General features: G+C 43.2%; 1 pseudogene; it reads right to left on the bottom strand.

Moving 5' to 3' along the window:
- Positions 1-4361: 4361 nt before the first annotated feature.
- LOC115643881 lies at positions 4362-5312 on the bottom strand (annotated as a pseudogene).
- Positions 5313-15295: the final 9983 nt, after the last annotated feature.

Here is a 15295-nt window from a genome sequence, read left to right as displayed (position 1 = left end):
AAAAAATGTTTACTTTTGTTTTGACAAAATCTAATGACCATTTTTTAAAATGGACAAAAAGAGTGAGGAGAGACTGTCAACCATGAACAACTGGAGGTTCGCCAGCTGAAGCAGCTGTGAAGCTGAGTTACTAATGCTACTCCCTTGCGGTGTGGAGGGCTATTTGCAAAATGTGTGTATGTAGCTCCATACACACCAACACTGAAGCAATTCAGTCACAATAGCTTCTTAGCCCTGAAGAATGAAGGACAAGTTGTGATGTCCCCTACTACTCCCCACAGTGCATTCAATAGTCAAGCCAAGGCCTAAGGTGTTACAATATCTCAGTTCAGGCAGTTGGACAGGTCAGGAAGGTTTTTGGAAATTGATATTAATTATTATGTACTTGGGAAATGTCTGAAATCTCTACTAGATGCAGTAAATTATTGCACTGGTTTGCCCAGTTTTTTTTTTTAAGTGGTGTATTAATGTATTTAAACATGAGGATTTTTTATTTTTTCCAGAAGGAAAGGACAACAAAAAGAGTAAGTTTGTATTGATATTGGGATAGTTACATTCAGGGGAGAAGTATGTACCTTCACTATTACAATAACATTTTACCCAGTTTAGCAGTGTAGGAAGTTTGTGACCTTTAATGGTGTCCAGTACATAAAATGAGGGCAGGGAACTTACTGGGGATCTGCTAAGTGCCCACCAGAGGCATATCTACAGAAAATGTGACTGATTGTGGCATAGGGAATCTGTGAAACATATGTGCTGGGTATACTGAGGGCAGACAAGCTTTCACTCAGATATAGGAAATAGAGTATTGCGCAGGGTGAAGAGTTTTCAATCTCCTGCCAAGGAAAACCATTACTCTTTGAGCTTGTCTACACGGGGAGATTGACTGGCATAATTATTCTTGAACAACTCCCCATGTGGACTCTCTTATTCTGGAGAAAGATTGTATTTTTCCAGTTTAGCTTACTCTATTTTGGAAGTGGAAAAAGGCACTTTTTCTGGAAAAAAAAGAGTGTCCACTGAAGGAGTTACTCCAGAATAGCTATAGAGCTTTAGATTCACGTCATACTTTATTCCATGATAACTTCCTCATGTAGATAAGCCTTTATTTGGAAAGGTTTGGCCACAAGGTTTGGTAGCAAACCATTCTGCAGGTGAGACATGTGGAAGTTCTTCTTTGTTTGAGTTCCTGCCGGTTTTATTCACTTCTTTAGTGGAGGAACTTGTGGACCATAAGGCTACTGTGTTTTGGTTAAACTCATGCTCATCATGGTTGCTGAAATCTTGTGATGGATCCATTACTGGCTGAAGCTGTTAATATGTTCCTTAGGGAGGGCAAATGGCCTGCATCTCTTACATGGGTCTGTCTTTCTAGGCCTCTGCTTAACAACTCATCTCTTTACACTTAAGTGTTTATTAATATAAACCTAGTCTTGGTTCCACAAAGGGGCTCAGATGTTGTGACATAAACCTGAGTTAGGCACATAAACTCCCATACAGAGCTTGGGGAGAGAGAAGCACCTTAAAATGGTATCCATAAAAGCCAGAACCATATGCAGGGAGTCATCTAAGAAAACTAATTGGAGATGCTGCTGAGAGGAGTGTGTGCTAAATTTCATCCCCTCACAGGGGCAAGTATTGAAGTCCAGGCTACAAGGGAGGAATCATTCTCTGCTTGCCTGCTGCAGCCAGCTCTAGACACAGAAGCTGTTTATTGCAAGAAACCCACAGGAGGAGATGATAGGTGCTTGCTTATTACTTTTAGCCCAGTGGTTAGCACACTGACCTGAGATGTGGGAGACTTAGGTTCAATTCCTGCTTCTGCTTAATGTGGAGAAAGAATTTGAATGGGAATCTCCCATCTTTCAGGTGAGTATTGTAACTATTGGGCTCTGGGATAGTCTGATGTGGTTCTCTCTCAACCTCTCCTATTGAGGCTGTTCCACTTTGGATAAATAATTAGCCACCGGGCCAAAGAGAGAGTAAGTGAGTCTGTAGTCTGGTGGCTAGGAAAATGGGAGACCCAGGGGCCAGGCCTCTTGTGCCGCACAAAGCTACAATAAGAAATGAACATCCTGGCAGAACAAAGGAACTTTGCATTGATTCCTCCTCAATATATTTTGCCAATGTGGTTCCTTTATATACTAGTTCTGTCTGTCCAAAACATTCAGCAAATGAAAATAAATCCATTTTCACTTCAGGTCTGCAAGAAATTCCCTCTGAAATCTGTTTTTCAAAGCAGGTCAATGTGGCCTCCCATAATCCCCTTGGTGGAAACCCACCCACAGAAAAATATAAAGAGCTATGAAGAGCTTATTGTTGGAAATATGGGAGTCAAATATGTTTTCCTAGTAATCTTTTTACTTATACTTACTATGGTCTTCACAAAGGTATCAGATTGGAATTTTACATTAATTTCATGAATGGGATCAAGATCAGACATGCTGGGAAAGTGTATGTGTGTGTACATGAGGCTGACAAACACTTCTGTTTAACCAATGAGAGAGGTTCTATTTTTTTTCCTTTTCATATAGGTGGGAAAGAAAAGCACAAATGAGCAGGTAAGTTTCCCAGAATCCTACTTGCCCTTCATCCAGTGTCAAAAATTTATTGGTCATATGGAGCTAAAGGGAAGAGATCGGGCAAATATTTTGGATCCCAGTTGTATACAGCCACCGCTACAGGAGGAGAAGGGTATTTTAAGGGAGTGTTGAGCTTTTAACAGAATGAATCCTTTTGGAACTGGAATTGTGTCAGTGTTGCTAATTTTCAAACCATTTTGATGGATTAGGTTGGTAATTGTAGAAAGGTGCTTTCTTCACACACACACACACACACACACACACACACGGTTTAAACCTCTTTATCAGTATTAATGTTGACAAATTGGGAATAGTCCAAGGGAGAGGAACAAAAATCATAAAAACTTTTTGAAAACCTGAACTAAGAGGAAAAATTTAAAAAAAATCAATTTAGTGTTGAGAAAAGAAGATGGAGCTAGGAGAGAAGAGATCTAATAATAGTATTCAAGTATGTTAATGAAAAAAGAGAATGGTGATCAATTGTTCTCCATGTCCACTGAAGGTAGGACAAGAAATAATGAAGGATTAGATATTAGGAAAATATTTTTAATTCTAAGAATAGTTAAGCTCTGGAGTAGGCTTCTGAGGGAAGTTGTGGAATCCCCATAATCGGAAGTTTTTAAGAACAGGTTGGACAAGCACATTCGGGATGGTCTAGGTTTACTTGGTCCTGCCTCAGCTTAGGTAGCTGGACTAGATGACCTCTTGAGATCCATTCCAGCCCTACATTTCTATGATTCAATGATAAAACATGACATTAGCATGGCCTGCTTTGTGACAGAGTTCAACTTTCAGCAGCATTAAGGCCTCTAGGGATCTTGGGAAACTACAGCTTATGCATAGGTGCTGACTCCATGGGTGCTCCGGGGCTGGAAAAATTAGCGAGTGCTCTGCATCCAATGGCAGCCGATCCTCCCCCGCCCTGCTCCCTCCTTCCCTCTCCCACCCCTTCCTTCCCAGCATTTCTTGGCCGCCCGCCCACTGAAAGAGCTGTTTATGGCTCTTAGGACTTTCCGGCCATGTTTGACCAGCTAGAACTGAGAGGAGCTGCATGTAGAAGTTTGATGAGGAGGGTGAGGAGCAGCCTTTCTGAACACAGATGGATACCCCAGAGGATGCCCAAGGAAAGGGTGAGCTGGTGAGGTCCATTGAAGTTAGGATGTGTGTCCTTTTCTAAATGAGTTTTTGATTTATTGAAGTGTTAGCTCTACAGTGTTTTATTCCTGTTCAGAGTGTCTCTCACTGTGTTATATTCTTTACACATACTGTATGGCCCTATGGGAGAATTCAGCTGTAAACCAGAAGGCTCATGCTGTTCGATGGCATTCTAGGACAGGGAGTGTTTAAGCTATGGCAGAGTCTGAACAGTTATCCCTGAGCCCAGGGGCTAGGCAACTAGATAGCAGGTTCTAGCTCTCCAGAAAGGGAGCTAGGCAGAGGGCCTTCACCCTGATTGTGTGCCTAGGAACCCCAAGACTGCAGCAGTGACTGGCTCCATTCAGTCTCTGGAAGCTTAAAACATCTGGGGATCCTAGGTGGGATTCCCCTCAACACAAGCTGGTGGATATCCAGAAAGTGGAGCTGAAGGGAGTCTGTGACAAATGCTCCTTTCAATATTGTATTCTTTGCAGCCTCTCAGTCATTTCTGAACGTGGGAAACTGAATTTCCAATATTAACAGGCTTGGATTCAATTTTTTTTTGAACAAGCCACAGAATACAGTTAAAACAAAGAAATCAGAGATATGACTGAGAGAATTCACTATTCATTCATCACTTGTTTATTGATAAGCACAAATCCCAATAATTATATTAACTGAGAACAATCCTTCCTGTTTATCATCCTCCTTGTTCCTCAGGCTGTAGATCAGGGGGTTCAGGATGGGAATTATGGGTATATAAAACACAGAGATGATCTTGTCTGGGTCTGTGGTGTAGCCAGAACTGGGTCATAAATACCTGAAGTTCACAGTCACACTGAAAATTGTGACGGTCGTCAGGTGGGAGGCACAGGTGGAGAAGGTTTTGCATCTGCCCATGGCAGAGTGGGTATTCAAGATGACAATGAGGATGTACATGTAGGAGAATAGTACAATGAGAACAGTAGTCATGACCACTATAGTGGACAAGTTGCAATGCACCGTGTTACCGTTGTGAGTGTCGGAGCAGGACAGCTTAAGGACTAGGGGGATGTCAAATAAGAAATGGTTGATGACATTAGAGTCACAGAAGGACAGGGTAAATATAAATGGAGTCTGAACAACTGAATTCACAAAGCCACATATGTACAAACCAACCACTAGTAATACACAAAGTCTCTTTGACATTACGAGTCTATAGAGCAAGGGATTACAGATGGCTATGAAGTGATCATATGCCATTAACGCCAACAGGCAAGCTTCGTTGGTCAGAAAGTTACAGACAAAGAAAAACTGTGCTGTGCACGCAGTGAGAGAAATGGGTTTGATCTCCACCACAAAAGTCATTAGCAACTGAGGAGCAACAACAGAGAAATTACCAACATCGGCAAGGGACAAATTGCTGAGGAAATAGTACATGGAGGTGTGGAGTAGGGAGTTGAACCTGATCAACATGATCATCCCTAGATTCCCCACCAGGGCAATAATATAGATCATTAGGAACAACACAAAGAGGGGGACCTGAAGCACCAAATGATCCATAAATCCCTAGAAAAGTAAGTCTGTAACCACAGTGTGAATTCCCTCTGCCATTTCTTCCAATCATGATCTTTACAGGGAAAAGTGAAATGTACAATTAAACAGGAACCAAGAAAGGACAAAGAGTGGATCCTTCACACTCATTCTGACCTCCCTCATGAAATACTGTACCAACCCGAGGCAGTGGGAATACATCAGGGGACAATCCTAGGGAATGCACTGTTTGCATTACACTCACACTGTCCACTACAGCTAAGGCTTTGTCATGCTGAGAATTAGGGCATACTGTGTATTAAAGTGCGTCCAACCTGATAGCCTGAATAGATTTCCCTATACAGTCAGAGGCAACAAAGAAAGGTAATGTTCCATATGAAAAGGAAAGTAAATAATCTCCTATGACTATTTATAGAGACCAGTGAATGGTCTAGAGTTAATTCACTAGCCTTGCTTTTCTGTTCCTGAACCGGTTTTCCTATCCCCTGAAAATTTTTGAGATAATGACAGTTTTTCCTGTCTTGAATTGGGATGGAGTCAAAATATTGAAAATGTTTGCCAACCAAAAATCAGGAAAAGAAATAAATCCAGGTAAATTGAAATAGTATTTTGATACATTCAATATCATTTTTGTTTGGTTGCAAACATTTTTTTTAGCTGCAATTAGCTGAAATTTCAAAATGACTTTTCGTGTTGAATCTTGAAAACAGCTTTTTTTTTAATTTTGAACATTTAAACAAAATGTTTTAACAATTTATAAGTTTTTTTTTCCAAAAAATGTTCATATTGAAAAAATTGCCAAAATTGATTATTTCCCGGAAATGTTTCCAGTTTTGATGGATGGGTGAGAGAAAAAAATGTTTAATGGGAACATACCTGACCAGCTCTGATGACAACATTTTCTCTGAGAGCGATGATCCAGAGTCCCAGTAAATGGGTGTTTGATACATTCTATTATGATCTCCATTTGCTTCAAGAAAACAGGAAATGGGCTACCTCTTAATTAGCCCAACGACTTCAGTTGAACTACTCTGGGTGCATACTTGTGTGCATGAGAACAGTATGCAGTCAGCAATGTTGCTGAAATTAATATAGATGTATGCCGATGGCAGTGAAGTATCTCGTTCCTGTTTCGGATTTTTAGTCTAGTTAGAAAGTTATCTGAAAATAGCTTGGGTAATTCCTATATATTAAACAAACTGCTCTCAATCCCGCCAGTTCCTTCTGTCATATTACCTGCGTCAGGGGTTTAAAAAGTTAAATTAATTAAATTAAATATACAGAATACAGGAATTTCCAGAACAGGTCCCCTAATGATCTATTTCTTTACTGTGGTAGTCATTACAGTATGCTTCAGAGTTAGGTGCAAGCTGTCAGAATAAGCATTATGGAGTAACATGGTTCTTGGGTAAATTACCTCCTCAGTCTGGACAGTAACCTTCATCAAGCCCTATGTCCCAAAGCTTGAGGTTTTAAACATTGTCACCATTCCAGTGTAAATACAGATATTCTTAATATTCATACCTATGTCAAAGCCTTTTTTGGATGATTAAGTAGATAGATGGGTATAAGGGTGTATGGGGACAAATTCGATAGATAGATAAATTACATAGCTCCAACCTACAGGGACTTCAATGGAACTATGGCCCACTTACACCAGCTGAAAATTTGACCCATTAATTCCAACAGAGCTGTACTGACTTACACCATTTTAAGATCTGACCCATTGATGGCTAAGGGGCTATTGGAGGCTATTGAAATTGAAATCCTATTTTTGGTCTCAGAACAGGCACCAGGATGAAAGCAGTTTGCAACCTTCCCACAGACTTTTCCGTTTTCTCTTCCTCCTAATGTGAATTCTGACCTGCAGAGAATATCTGAAGACCATGGATGTATTGGACCTGATTTAGGCTGCACTTATTTTATGTATAGACTGAGAATGTCTAGCTCTATGGAAATCACTCTATGACCTTTAAACTTGTACTAAATCCATTTAAAAAATCTGAATTCTTGGCACTTAAGGAAACATGAAAGTCTTTTTGACTGAATAAGTTACAGAAAACATAAAATATTAGACATCCAAATGCCTTATTTTCAATATTCTCCCTTACTCTATTTTATTCTAACCAAAATAAATAGCTCCAAAAGTCAGGAAACTGTATTTTATTGCGAAAGCAAAAACAGAATAAACAAGGTTGAAACAGCCAAAAATCAGAGTGCAGAAAAAACTAACCTCAAAAGAATAATCAGAGATAATGTTTATTCCACTTTCGTTGGAGCAATACTTATGGAATTTACCAGTGGAGAGAGCTATTTCATTCTTCTCCCTAAACGCTGGTGTGTTGAAGATACAGAATATTTATATTTGCTTCAGTGGCCATTAGGGACAGCACTTCAAGACTCAGAATTACAGATGAGGCAGAAATGAGATCACTAAATATTCTGTACGTCCTTTTGGAGATTGAGGATTATCGCAAAGATTTATTGTCTCCAATAGTTAGACATAAGTTCAAGTATCATCTATATTTTCCTTTTCTTATTTTCCAGATGAGCTGCCCCCATTGCTCGGAGCCCAAAATCAGAGAAATTCTCAACTGGTAGCCCCATCATTGCCAGGAGTACATTGTGATATATATTTGATAATAAAGTTTTTAATCTCAGTTGGCATGTTCTGTGTCTCTGGAATGATGGCTAGATGAAGAATTGATATCGTTCTTCGCTCAGGCAATTTGGGACACCAGTTTCCACAGAACGTTTCCTGGCCTGGAATAACATGAGCAAGTGCGCTGGTGGTGGTGTTTGGGGAAATGTATGCAGTGCCCAGCTGCATTATACCTGGTTTAACCAACTCTAATTCCCCTTCTTAATCTCTTTTGTAATGTACCTGTAGTTACACATAAAGCTCAGTTTGGAGCTCACTCACACTTCTTTCATGCTGGTGTAGCTTCATTGACTACAGTGCATTCCTGATTAAGAAGCATTTAGCTGACACCAGAATCAGGGCCATACTGCATCAGGCCTTTCAGTAGTAGTCCAAATTACAGTTCTTTGTGCAAATAATGTGTTACCCAGAATCCATATCAGTGAGTTGGTTCTGTCTGTGTTTGTGGAGAAAAAAGTAAGATATAGCCAATTATTGCAACAGCAAATGTCAAGATCTCTTTGCTCCAGGACAAGCCTTTTGAGGTTCTTAAAATAAAAGACTTGTGGGGGAAAATGAACAGAAGATGAAGCCAATAATCGCTGCAGCAAGCTTTACCATCCTGGCTATCGCCCCAACTGTCTCCTCGGATGTCAGGATTTTCCAGGACACTTTCTGTTATTGATCCTGCGAGATCCTGACCAGATGGGGCAAGAAGGAGAGAGAAGAACCCAGGGGACATTTCACCTCCAGTCACTTGTCTAAATCCCAGCCACACACACAGCCTTGTGGGAACTTTTCCTTTCACTCTTTATTTCTTCTCTTTCCTAGCCTCTCCTTTTCCCCTTCTGTTTATTAAATGTCTGGCATAGCCAACAAAGACTGTATATTTTGCAATGCTACAGTAAGCATGTTATCAGAAAGGCAACTAAATGCCATGCTCTAAACAGTCCAGTGTTTGGTACAAATTTGCCAGGTCTGAGAGTGGTTAATAAGATTGTGTCCCATCCCTGTTTCTCCAGAAGTGAGATGGCAGTGAAAGTTAACACTACAGACAGAAACTGCATTTTCTATCTTTGCTGTTTTTGTCTTTTCCTTTTTGTGTGTTTGTCTTGTTTTGTCTTCTAAAAAACAGGATCATAACAACAGCATTAATAACAGTTCCAGACCATTTCAACTAACTAAAAAGTGAGAAAGCCAAGCAGTAGGCATGAGCACAGCATAACCCTGGAAAAAGCTAAAACAGGAGTCGGCAACCTACGGCACGCGTGCCACCTTTGGCACGTGAGCCGATTTTGCCTGGCACGCGGCTGCCAGACGGGGTCCCGGCCGCCGGCCCCGCTCAGCGCGCACGGTCGGCTGAGTGAAGTGGGGCAGGTGGCCACGACCCCAGACTGGCAGCAGGCGCGCCCTCTGGCTCTTCCCTCACCGCGCTCGGGTTCTGCGGCTCCCGGGAGTGTGAGCCGCCGGGCCACGAGCCCCTGAGCCTGCTGCGGAAGGGGCGGTGGCAGCTCACACTCCGGCGAGCTGCAGAGCCTGAGCGCGGCGAGGGGGAACCCGGAGGGTGCTTGAGGCCCGCTGCCTGCATGCATCCGCTGCAAAAGCCCCTTCTGGGGCAGCACCGGGCCGCAGCATGGGCAGGCACGCCCCCCCCCAGCTCCCCCTTCACTGTGCTCAGGTTCTGCGGCTCCCAGAAGTGTGAGCTGCCACTGCTGCCCCTCCAGCAGCTCCCCCCTCCCGCTGCCTCAGCACTTTGTGGGGGAGGGGCTATGTGCACAGCAGCCCGGCAGCATGTTTTGCCTCCACATAGAGCCAGTGTCTCACAGGCATGGGCATGGTAAGGGGAGTCCGGGGGGGCAGTCAGGGAGCAGGGGGAGGATTGGATGGGTCAGGAGTTCTGGGGGTCCTGTCAAGGGGTGGGGAGTGGTTGGATGGGGTGTGGGAGTCGCGAGAGGGGTCTGTCTGGGTGCAGAGGTGTTCATAAGGGTTGGGGCAGTCAGGGGACAGGTAGGGGGTAGGGTCCTGGGGGGGGGCAGTTAGGGTGGGAGGGTCTACAGAGAATTCTTTCCTGAGTGCTGGCTAGTGAGTCTTGCCCACATGCTCAGGGTTTAGCTGATCGCCATATTTGGGGTCAGGAAGGAATTTTCCTCCAGGGCAGATTGGCAGAGGCCCTGGAGGTTTTTCGCCTTCCTCTGCAGCATGGGGCACGGGTCACTTGCTGGAGGATTCTTTGCAGCCTGAGGTCTTCAAACCACAATTTCAGGACTTCAATAAGTCAGACATAGATTAGGGGGTTGTTACAGGAGTGGGTGGGTGAGATTCTGTGGCCTGCATTGTGCAGGAGGTCAGACTAGATCATCATAATGGTCCCTTCTGACCTTAAGGTCTACGAGTCTGGGAGGGGACAGTCAGGGGACAAGGAACAGGGAGGCTTAGGTAGGGGGTGGGGTTCTGGGGGGCAGTTAGGGGCAGGGGTTCCAGGAGGGGGCAGTCAGGGGACAAGGAGCGAGGAGACTTCTGACTGGAGCAATCAGGGTGGGAAGTGGGAGGGAGTGGATGGGGGCTATGGCAGGGATCTCCCCTCTTTTTTGATTGTTGAAAGATGGTAACCCTAGGTGAGGGGGGAGCCAGGGTGCGCATGCGGGCTGGCGCCTGCATAATCCACTGCAGCCTAGGGGCGCCTCTGGGGGGGTGCCGGGGTGCAGCCTGGGCAGGAGGGGCAGGGGGGCACAGCTGTTCCCCGCTAGTGGTGCCACCACCGCCTTTGCAGGGCTGATGCACCCCTTCTCCGGGTGGCTCCTCCATGGCTGGGGTTCACTGCTGCCACAAGTGGGGACACTCTGGCTCTCTGGTGCCTCCAGAAGGTGGCTCCTCCCTGCCGAGCTGCTGCAGCAGCCCAAGCCCAGCAAAGCCAGTGAGTGGACTTGGGGCGGGGGCCACCTGAATGGGCTTGCAGGGGGCCTGTGCACCCTCCAGGGGAGTTCAGGGGGCGGGGAGGAGGGAACCTGGTCTGGGAAGCAGCCCCTGGGCATGGCTGGCCCCTGGGGTCTATAAAAGCTCATTGGGGATTTGCCCCTCAATGAACCAATGTGCAAGGTGGAAGTTTCGCCTAGGTGGCAAAATATCCTTTCACCGGCCCTGCCCCAGGGGGTGCATGCACCCCAGGTTAAGAACTGATAAGATCTGCATTTTAATTTAATTTTAAATGAAGCTTCTTAAACATTATGAAAACCATGTTTATTTTACAATACAACACTAGTTTAGTTATATAATATATAGACTTATAGAGAGACCTTCTAAAAAAAATTAAAATGTGTTACCGGCACGCGAAACCTTAAATTAGAGTGAATAAATGAAGACTTGGCACATCACTTCTGAAAGGTTGCTGACCCGTGAGCTAGAGAGAGCTTCTGACTCTGCTGGTTACATAAGATGGGGGTGGTAAAGTCAAAAATTTGGTTCTTTCTTTTTTTGCCCCTCCTGACTTCATAGAAAATACCAGAGTATCTACTTGCAGCTGCAACAGCATCATGGCCCTAAAATTTAACTAGCTGCTTAGCCGATGTTAGCAGTGTCAGGATAAGCTCTACACTGACATCTGGTGGAAAGAATTTCAGAGAGTGTATTTGCATAGGCACACCTACCATATCCCAGACTGCTGAGCTGTGGGACTGCTTGGTGACAAATGACTCACCCTCAGTTGGGTGGTACTTGCTAGACAAGGGACATGGGTTCCAAAACCCAGTGAATTGAGAGAAGTTAGGGACAGATATCTGTGTCTTGTGGTGCAGTTGCTGTGTAGAGCCAGAAGCACCAGTTCTAGCCACTCCTCTTTCTACTGTGGAATGTTAGAGTTGATTTTTTTATTCCCTTAAAGAATCTAAATACAGGTTACTGAGCTGAACTCACTTTGGGCTAATGGTGCACTAGCACTGGGGCTCCCCTCCTATGAGCTGAAATTGCTAAAGAGCTGAAATTACTGAGCTGAGAGCACTGAGTACTGTGCTAACTAGTGGGGAGCCCAAAGCTATGCTGTGGAGCAGAGCCACTGGCGGAGTGGAGCAGTTTGTGGGGACGGCTGGTGGAGCAGAGCGGCTGACAGAGCGGAGAAGCTGTGAGATGGGTGGAGCGGCCCACAGAGCGAGCAGTTTGCAGGGACAACTGGAGCAGCTCACGGGACAGCTGGTGGAGCAGAGCAGCTGGTGGAGCGGAGCAGTTTGTAAGGACAGCTGGAGTAGCAGAGTGGAGCGGCTGGTAATGCGGAGCAGTTCGTGGAGAAGGCGGGAGCAGAACCCACGGAGAGGCAGGGCAGTTGGCCCCAGACACGTAAGGTGCCCCTTTCTGCTCAGGCTGAGAGGGGGGGGACCTCTGCAGATAGACTCTGGAACTTTGGGGCTGCACTGACCCAGGACAGAGACTTTTGGGATTGTGGGACTTTTGGGACTGTGGGTGATTTGGGAGGTTGCCGGACTCAAGAGCCCAGGAAAGAGGACACAGCCGAATTTCCTGGGGTGGGTCTTTGCTCACGGTTTGGTCTATGAACTCTAGTTGAGGTGTTTTTCCCAATTTAGTGTTTGTTGTTTATCTCATGTATTAAACCTTTTCTGCTACACCGAGACTCTGTGCTTGCGAGAGGGGAAGCATTGCCTCTTTGAGGCGCCTAGGGGGGTGTGTAAGATTTTCCCAGGTCACTGGGTGGGGGCTCGAGCTGGTTTGGCATTGGGTTATTGAATGGAACCCCTGGATACTGAACCCAGCCCTTGTTGCTGCCAACTCAGAGGGGCAGAAGGGTTACACATGTATCCTATTAACATTAATACCGCAATACATAACATTCATTGGCTGAATACAGCAGCATGCTCAGTTTCAGTGGGTTTAAGAATAGTATAGAATGTTGACTTATTTTTCTAATAAAATTATATGGGAATTTTCCATAAGGAATTGGCTTCAGGTTTGAATATAGTATAAAATCTCTTCTCCTGGAGGCTAAGGGAGATTCTTGTTTATTCACTGAATGGATGATTTTTAGTTTGGAATCAAAGATTATGGTTGCAGCTGAGCAGGAAATGGTTTTCCTGTCCCACAAAATTTTTTGAGATTTAAAAAATGTCCCATTCCCAAAAGTTGATATTTTCAAATTTTCACAAACCAAAAAGCAGGGGGAAAATTGATTTTGATCAATCAAAATATTTTGTTCCAATAGTTCAAACTATAGGGATTTTTAAAAAAAATTAATTAATGAACATGTTTTGAAACAGAGTAATTTTGAACTAAAAAGGGAAAATAGACATTTGGACAATTTTAAGCTTTTCTTTCTTTCTTTCTTTCTTTCTTTCTTTCTTTCTTTCTTTCTTTCTTTCTTTCTTAAATGAGTAATTCACTGAAACTGGCCTTTTCCCACAAGAATTTTTTTTCCCAGTGAAGAGAGTTTAGTTGAAAAATTCCTGACCAACTCTACTGGTGGTCTTCTTTCTAGTGTATTTCTCAGTGTTGTGTTGTTCACTGATTAGGCAATAACTGTGTTAGGGAGCCACAAAATGTTGGAAAAGCCTCTTGCCTGTTCTGTTCCCCATATAAATAAGTTCCTAGCCCAACTATACACAACAACACAAAAAGCAACTGAATTTCATTAAGTACATGACTGACATTTTGATAGATGGATAATGACTTTCCTTGTAATATGAATCACACAGATGATGCTTTTCTGTACACAAACATGGCTCATCTCTTTCCATTGATTTGGGGTCATATTAATAATGACATTCCTTAAGAAAATATCTTCTGGTATACTACCCTCCTCAGAGTGTCCTTCACATCCTTGTTCCTCAGGCTGTAGATGAAGGAGTTCAGGATGAGGATTACCAGAGTGTAAAACACTGAGGCCACATTCTCCTGTTCTAGCAAGTACCTGGTACTGGGCTGGATGTAAATAAAAGTAAGAGATCCATAGAGCAAAGTGACAGCTGTTAGGTGGGAGGTGCAGGTGGAAAAGGCTTTGTGCCTGCCCTCAGTGGAGTGGATCTGCAGGATGGTGGAAAGGATGTGCAGATAACATAGGAGGATGGTGAGGATTGCAATGAGCCTGGAGAAGGTGAATAGCAAGACCTTACTGCTGTGGATGTCAAAGCAGGAAAACTTCAACAGCGGGGGGATGTCATAGAAGTGACTGATGACATTAGGCCCACAGAAAGATAAGCTTAGCAAAGAACCTGCATGCCACCTATATAGGACCAGTAACCAGAAGAATACAAAACTTCCTGCACATAACAGCCATATAGAAAAGTGGGTTACAAAGTGCCACCTACCGGTCATAGGCCACTGTGGCCAGGAGGAAATTCTCTGACCCCACAAAAATAGTGAAAAAATAAATCTGGCACAGAACATTTTAATTGTAATGAAATATATGCAGTTTTAAATTGCCTTTTGGAAACTATTATACACTGTGGAAATCAGCTTCTTACACAGTTCCCAACTTTTGTTTAAAAGGAACTGCAAAGTCCTGGTTTTTGTCACTGCAGTCTCATCTATAATCAACAGCATAATACAATATTTAATTCTTATCTAAAACATAAATCAAAGATTTCATGATGCTACAGGTATTATTGAGGTCACTACCACTGTAATTTATCTTACAAAAGAATACTTTTGAGATCTGAAAATGGTTACTCTGAAAGGAATCATGCTTAGAGGTGATTTTTATAGTTGGATTATTAAAATGCTCTTCTGAGAATCCAGAGTAATCACACCCAGACATCTTATCTCCAAAAGCTGTATATGCTCAGAGAGTCTGTCTATTCCCCATTTGTTTTCAGTATTTCAGTGACAGCTTTTCTCTATTGCTCAGCCTCATCATCTGAAAACTTCCACAGTACGAAAGCCCTTCTCATCCAGGAGGGAACAATGAGGGATACTTGCATAAAACTTTCTTTCTCCCGAAGCCCTAAATCATCTGATAACTAGGACTCATGGATACAGATGGTCAAAAATTTCCCATGGAGTCTTGTTAATCAATGGGAAACTGTTTTCAACAAAACACATCTTAATTAGGACTGTCAATTAATCACAGTTAACTCATGCGATTAACTCAAAAAATGAATCACAATTAAAAAATTGCAATTAATCACAATTTTAGTTGTACTGTTAAACAATAGAATACCAATTGAAATGTCTTAAATATTTTTGGATATTCTTCTACATTTTCAAATGTATTGATTTAAATTACAACACAGAATAAAAACTGTACAGTACTCACTTTATATTATTATTTTGATTACAAATACTTGCACTGTAAAAATGACAAAGAAAAGAAATAGTATTTTTCAATTCACCTCGTACAGGTACTGTAGTGCCATCTCTTTATTGTGAAAGTGCAACTTACAAATGTAGATTGTTTTATTACAGA

Source organism: Gopherus evgoodei, unplaced genomic scaffold, assembly GCF_007399415.2.
Source record: "Gopherus evgoodei ecotype Sinaloan lineage unplaced genomic scaffold, rGopEvg1_v1.p scaffold_75_arrow_ctg1, whole genome shotgun sequence".
Taxonomy (NCBI): Eukaryota; Metazoa; Chordata; order Testudines; family Testudinidae; genus Gopherus; species Gopherus evgoodei.
The sequence above is the reverse complement of the archived record's forward strand: the minus strand, read 5'-3'. Positions and strand labels throughout refer to the sequence as shown.